Raw genomic sequence first — 7,529 nt, 5'->3', positions numbered from 1 at the left:
GTTTTAGATCTTGTTTTTACCTACGCGTGGATATAAAGAATGCCAAGAGTAGAGCTCGTATGTTAAAGATATGGACGAAACTTGGTCCCTACTCTTCGAGCGCGATAAATTCCATACAGTTTTGTAAATCTTAGATAGAATGAGAATTAGCTGACGGCGTCTAAATGAAAGTTGTAGCACTCGTAAATACCAACGCGTGGATATAAAGAACGTCAAAAATGGAGTTCGTATGAACGAGTTACAAATTATAATAGCATATTTACGTATTAAAATAAAGTATAAATCATATATACGTACACATATATATACAAATGTATATATCATTAGAAAGGTATCGACGATGCGGTTATTATAAGACTAGTGTTGAGTACTTTCGACATTAGTTTAGTACAAATATCGTTAAATCTATTTAAAATAGTATTATGAAGGGGTGTTTAGTCGTTTATATTACTATAAGGTCATTAAGTAATTATGGAGGGTAGTTTTTGTAAATTCAATTACTATAAATAAGAGGTTTGGGCTCTCATATTTCTTGCACCATTCTCTTGATTCAAGAGTCTTTCTCTTCTTATCCCCCGAGCATTTCGGTCCCTCGTGATTCGACTTCTCTTTCTGTAGTTTTAGTATATTAAGGTGAGCGCTGAAGCGCTGCACGAATCTTTCTTAGAAAGATTCAGCGACGAAGTTCTGCCCCTGCAGAGCCCGACTCCCAGCTAAAACCCCCTTGTAAGTAAGTTATGCTTACCTATTTTAATATAACTTATATTAAAAATTAGTATTGTTATTATGAACTTATAATAAATATTTGAGCTATTATTATGACTTATATAAGTGTCGTTATAATATCTTTTTAACTACTCGAAGTACGGAGAATCTGGTTTAAAAGGCCGCATAGGGTTGTTGGATTTCAGAAGTGCTATATGCCAAAATGGTCCTGCCCTCCGGTGTTTTATGTCTGGCCCCTGTCTGTACATAGTGGTTGGAAAGTATTGTTTAAACGCTTATATAATAATAATAATAATAAGACTAATAATTAGTCACGGTAAATATTAGACTAAAATCTAGTGGTAATAATACTAGGTTTCGTCGAAGGAAATTATTTTAAAGTAAACGAAGCGCCGTCCGAGTACCGAGTCACCACCTTATCAAGTGAGTGCATAGTTACTTTCATCTTACACATAGATATGAAGTATTTTATATAAATTACGTGCTATGTGTGCATATTATCTGTATACTTGCTATATATGTTGGATGAACGATTTTATACATGTTTTAAATGATTTAAACTGTATATGTATTTTATATCTACAAAATGTGTTGGGTAAAACATGGGTAGATGTAATAGTTGCTGTGTGATAAAATAAAATAATGAGAGACCTTGATGTTATTGATGATCTAGTCATCTAGCGGTGTATAGATGACGACCACAGACTATTCTAGACAGTCCAGTGGAACACTAGCAAGCTCGTAATTTGTAGGTGTTTTTGAACTACGTATTCACTATGTATTTTTGAACTAAGTGTTCACCATATGTTTTGAACTAAGTTCTCACCAGATGTTTTGAACTACGTGTTCACCAGATGTTTTGAACTGCGTGTCCACCAGATGTACCCTGTTGTATAAACCTTGACGACTATATGACTTAGTGCATGTTGTATAAACCCTGGCGACTATGCGACTTAGTGTCTGTTGAGTAAAACCTGGCAACGATGAATTTCGTGCCGATTACTTAGGATGATCCTTAGGAACGAATGAACGAGGAATAACTGAATCTTAGTGTAGATCCTTAAGAGTAAAGAAGATAATGGGGATGGGTAATTGGATTGATTGTTTGATGTTTAACATAATAGTTATATTATTGTGGGTTGAAAACCCTATGTACTCACCAGGTTTCCCAACCTGACCCACTCAAGCTTATTTGTATCACATGTGTCGATATGAAGCTACTTTACACTGAGGGATTTAAAAGAGATGTAGATCACTAGTGTAAATGAATGTAACGTCTGTTTATGCTTATGTTTCTGTATTGACGATGACATCCCAAATGTTTTAAAATGGATAAAAATACATTTCTTCGGAAATGCTTTGATAATGTATTTATCATGTTTTTCTAGGAACAAATTCCGCAACATTTTTATTAAAAGAGGTACTCTGATTTTTATAAAGCATAAACAAAATCGGTCTTTTCTAGCCGTGAAAAATGGGGATGTCACAAATAGTTTGTGGTCTATGGGCATTAAAGTGTGTCACAAGATTATGTGTATTAAGGGTAAGCCTTTATCCAAGGTTAGAGTCTTAGTTACTTGACTCAATATTGCTAAAGTAAATGTGAAGTTGGTAGATTGGAATATTAATTTTATTATGCTTTTGGAGAGAAAGTTAGGGACTGGAAATGAAATATACTTTTGGAAAGATAAATGGTATGAAAGATTGGTTCTTAAAAGATGTTTTTCCATAGTTGTACATGAATGAATACAAAAAAACTACAATGTAAATGATGGTTTGTCGGATAATGTTTTAAATGGTGGTGTTGATGTGTTTTGGACCAGACAATCCAGAAAAGGGAAGGACTCTGACTCCTTGGAAGTTTTGAACAAGAAAATCAGGGACATTGGTTTAAGTTCGTTCTTGAATTCGTGGAAGTAGTGGGCAGTGGAAATGTGTATTTCTTGGTTGAATATTTATAATGACGTATATCAAAGGCTGATTCAGATGGATTTTCGTTGGTTTTAATTCGAGAAATTGGGTTCTTTTGAAAGTAAATTGCTTTGCTTGGCACTTGATGCTTAATAGAATCCAAGTGGATTGTAATATTTCTTTGAGAGATGTACCTTTGTGTTCTTTACTTTGTCACTTTTGTTTGGATGAAGAGAAAGAGGAGGATCACTTTTTTCAAGTTTAACTTTGTTGTGGCTGATAGGAATTGGTATTACATGTTGTATGAAAAAATGTGATGAAGGTTATTGTTGGCTTTGTCTTATTAATCTCTTTGGTCGTTATGAAAAGCTAGAAAAAATGTCGCTTTGAAGAACTCGAAATTCAACTCTATGAGGATGGAGGATGATATTGAGCTTATATCCATCAATTGAATAAAGCATAAAGCTAGATCTTTTTTCGTCAAGTTGGTTTGACACTTTTATTTCTTTAATTTTTATTTGTACCATGTGACTATTTCTATCACCTTCTAGCTTGTTTTTATATATATTCTCAGCTATTAAAAAAAGTATTATCAATATGGTTTCCATGATCCTTGTCACACCCCGAAACCGGAACGACGGAAACGTTCAGAGGCGGAGGACGTCATGTTAAGTATCACAACACATGCATCATAGTAATCAAAGTAACAACAACCGTTGTATTGATAATATAATATTTACATTATATTCAAAACATTACTTGAAATACATTAAAAGTACAACAAAAGTTAAGACGTAAAACTCCGTCTTCACAGCGCCTGAGAGAGAGTACCTGTCTACTAACGATCCTGAGAATACAAGTGCTTTGGAAAAAGTGTGAACATTAAAGTTGGTGAGTTCATAAGTATTTTTGTTATAAAAAGTATACTATTGGTTCTTTAGAAAAGTTCGCCGGTTCCTTTAGAAAATCCTATATTTTCTTAATAAGTACAATGACTGTAGTTAATCCTTCTGTAATCATTTAGTGAATACAAATTATATATAAAACATATCGATTAGACAGTTGAATGTGTGAATCTGCCCTAAGCCCACAACCAAACAAGGAACATGAAATAAGGCGGAAGTCACACATTCCATTGTCTACCAGATCTTTATTATACATAACTTTAATGTAATCATCAAATAGTTACATAATTAACATTAATGAATTTCTGGTAAAATGGTAACCACAATAGTTCATTCTATAATTACTTAGTTTATACTAACTATATATAACCTAATATCGAATGGACAGTTGAATGTAGGAATCTGCCCTAAGCCCACAACCAAACAAGGAACAGGAAATGAGGCGGAAGTCATACATTCCACTTCCTATCGGATATTATTTATATATAATTCGGATTTATAAACTAAAGAATTATAGAATTAACCATTAAAGGTCCTTTGTGTAATACTAGTTTAATAATAAATATTAAACCTTTATAAATAAGTTCCTAGTTTCACTTACTCTATTGTGAAACAATGTTTTCTGTGATAATTGCTATCGTTTTCAGAAAGTTCTATCGGAAATTGTTTACCTTTAAAATACAATATTTACCATAGAAAATCCTATATTTTCTATAAAACCAACTGGTAGTTTTAATCGTGTCGAGATCAAAAGCACAAGTATAACTAATGTACTTACTTTAATGATATCTAGTTTTTGATGATAAGTTAAATTGGCTGAAGACGTGTTTACTCGCAAAACCTGATACGGCGATACTACCCTCATATGATCACTTAATACATACGAGTTGTATATAACCGAGATCGATCAGACAGTTGAATGTGTAAATCTGCCCTAAGCTCACAACCAAACAAGGAACAGGAAATGAGGCGGAAATCATACATTCCACTGTCTACCAGATTTCAAATTTATCTAACCTTAATGTATATACTGAGTACCATATAGTTAATATCCCTGGTGGAAGTTTCGGAAAAGTATATTACTACGTAAATATATCGTTATTTCTCCTTATGAGTTATATGACCATACAGACTGATACGACGGGTAATGGGTTGTCAGTATCGATTTTGACATTTGTCACCCCAGACCTGCCGGTCCAACTGTAGCTAACAGTCGGGATGAGGGATTGTCAGTCCCATATAGATCTATATACAAGTGTCATGCTCTCCCTCCAGGAGACTCTGGATCATAATGATGGACTTCCACTGGTACTTAAATAAATACCAAAGGCGCGTCTCACAAACTAGATTAACGACTTTACAAGTAATACAGAGAAAACCTTTTTATAATTAACAAGTACTTTTTATAAAAAGATTTCCTTTTGTTTCATAAACTATACTTATTATAGTTTATAAGTTCATTTCCATGTTTTAACCTGAACTATATAAAATAATTCCTATGATCCATAAACTATGTCTATTATGGTTTACAAGTTGATTTCCTTGTTTTTAACAAGTTTCAAGTTCAAATACATTTAAACGGTAAGAAAACATAATAAATAAATTATGTCTTGAAACATAAGCAGTCTTGTGTTTTACTTGTATTCCCCCCTAAAAACATTTTAAAAGCTTGGTAATATATGGGGGTATGAACTCACCTGATAAGTGGTGATTTGGGCAGCGTTTCATTTCTAGAAATGATTTTTCTTGACAAAACCATGAGTTTCTGATGAAAAACTGGGCTTTACGCGGGCAGAGTTTCGACTGGAAAAGATTATTTTCTCGAGGACTTCGGGTGCTCCGGGATTTCTCCGGGTGTTAGGGGTGTTCCCGAGGCTTCGCGGTGTTTTAAGATGACTAGAGAGGGTATAGAGAGTGAAAGAGAATGAGAATTAGCAGCCTTTTCCGAGAGGCTTCACATGCTATTTATAGTGGCTGAACACTTGATTTACGTTGGGCGTAAAATACTGGTACGTTGGGCGTACTAGTGTAAACAGCAGTACGTTGGGCGTACGTCTCGTACGCGGGGCGTACAATGATACGTGGCTTTGGACGTGTCAATCTGTGCGTAATACCTGTTGCATGCGAGGGAAAGGCGACATGGCCGGATGCTGACCTTGTTTCCGAGTACGCTGGGCGTACTCTTGTACGCGGGGCGTACTCCTATTTTTCAAACTTCAAAAATTCGTAACTTTCGCATACGAGCTCCGTTTTTAACGTTCTTTATATCCACGCGTAGGTGAGACCATGCTCTACAACTTTCGTTTAGACTCCGTCGGCTAATTTTGAATTTATTTTTAATGTTATATTTTTAACAGGCCGGGACAGGAAAAGTCCGTTAAAAATTCATAACTTCTTCATCCGACATCCGTTTTCGCTTGTCTTTTTACCGTTCAACTATAAATGAGGAGATCTTCGATTCTTGTTTAGGTTGTATCGGCTAAAAACTGCTCGATCTTTAATTCGAAATTTGGGCTGTATACTGCTATGCCAAAACTTCGAAAAATCATAACTTCTTCATACGAAGTCAGATTTGGACGTTCTTTTTATGGAAATTATCGGTTTACCGTTTTCTACGACTTCCATTTTGATTGTTAAATCTAAAAAGTGTATTATTGTAAACTCACTTTTTACGACAAACAGTGTCGTGCCGGTTCTGTCGTGAAACTTCGATAGGTCATAACTTCTTCGTTATAACTCAGATTTTGGTATTCTCTATATCTTTGGAATCCTTGTCACAACCACTATTACATTGACTTGAAATTACGGGTTGTTACAATCCTATATCGAATTATGCCAGGTTCTCGAGATACGTCGGGATTGTAGATGTTACAAACCACAATGGACTTGGAGAGTCGCAAAGTTATAATAAGAAATAGCCATTGTTGTTATATTGTAATCTCTACCATATAGTTCGTCTTAATTTACAAGATATTAGAACACTAAGGGGTTGTTTGATTTCTTGATGACTGGGTCCGGTTAGACATTTTCGGTCAAGTGTTTGATTTTCATAGGCTCAAACATTTTAGCTTACTTATTCATTTTTTTCGCTCTGATTTGGCCCTCCTAAAAAAATTAGCTAACCCATAATTTAGACTCCTTTCTAAACCTAACAGAATTTATGCATCTATAATTCTTCCTCATCGACCACTGAAATGAGACCACCCACAATTACATTCTTCAGCCACCTCTTCCCTTGCTCAGGCCACCCCATCCTCCTATACCCTTCGTCGACAACCTTCCACTGCTGACATCAACACCTCCATTTGCCATTTCCTTCCTCCACCTCATGGCCCTATTCCTCAGGTGAGCAAAGCCTCATCTTTTTAGTGCAAAATGAACCAACTTTTGTGAATTACCGTTTTGGGTATTTGTATTTGTTACATTGGTTTAAGGAGTGATGTTGATTCCATAATTTGAATACGTGTAATAGGTTTGATATTTCTTGTAGAGAAAAAGGATACTCCATTATATATCGTCACTTATTAGACTGTTATGCATCAATACGAGATACTAACAAGCAAATGGTGAGAGTGAGATGTGATAAGTTTTTCTACTGAAAAACTAGGTTTAAAAAGGTATTGTAATTTTTAGATCCTATTTTTTATATTATTCATTTCGTAATCACTTATTTTTGCTTAGACCATGTATCATTGATGTTGTACTTTTCCTTTTTTTATTAGTTATATATTTGAAAATTTAAAGAACTTGTAATTTGCATTCTTGATAATGATTGTGATTAAATATCATTAAATCTAGGAGAATGATGACTTTTTTTATTCTAACAGTCATAAGTTGACTTTTTTATTTAAATTTCAATTCATTTCTCTTACAGACCTTACTATCTATAAGACATATATTTTATTGCGACAAAGGGAAAAAAACTTATGATATGTTTTAGGGAAAGATTATTGGTTAATGAAGTATGAGTCACAACCACCACTCATG

The sequence above is a fragment of the Lactuca virosa genome, chromosome 7 (assembly GCF_052849685.1).
Source record: "Lactuca virosa cultivar CGN04683 chromosome 7, Lactuca_virosa_CGN04683_v6, whole genome shotgun sequence".
NCBI lineage: Eukaryota > Viridiplantae > Streptophyta > Magnoliopsida > Asterales > Asteraceae > Lactuca > Lactuca virosa.
Note: the sequence above shows the minus strand (reverse complement) of the source record.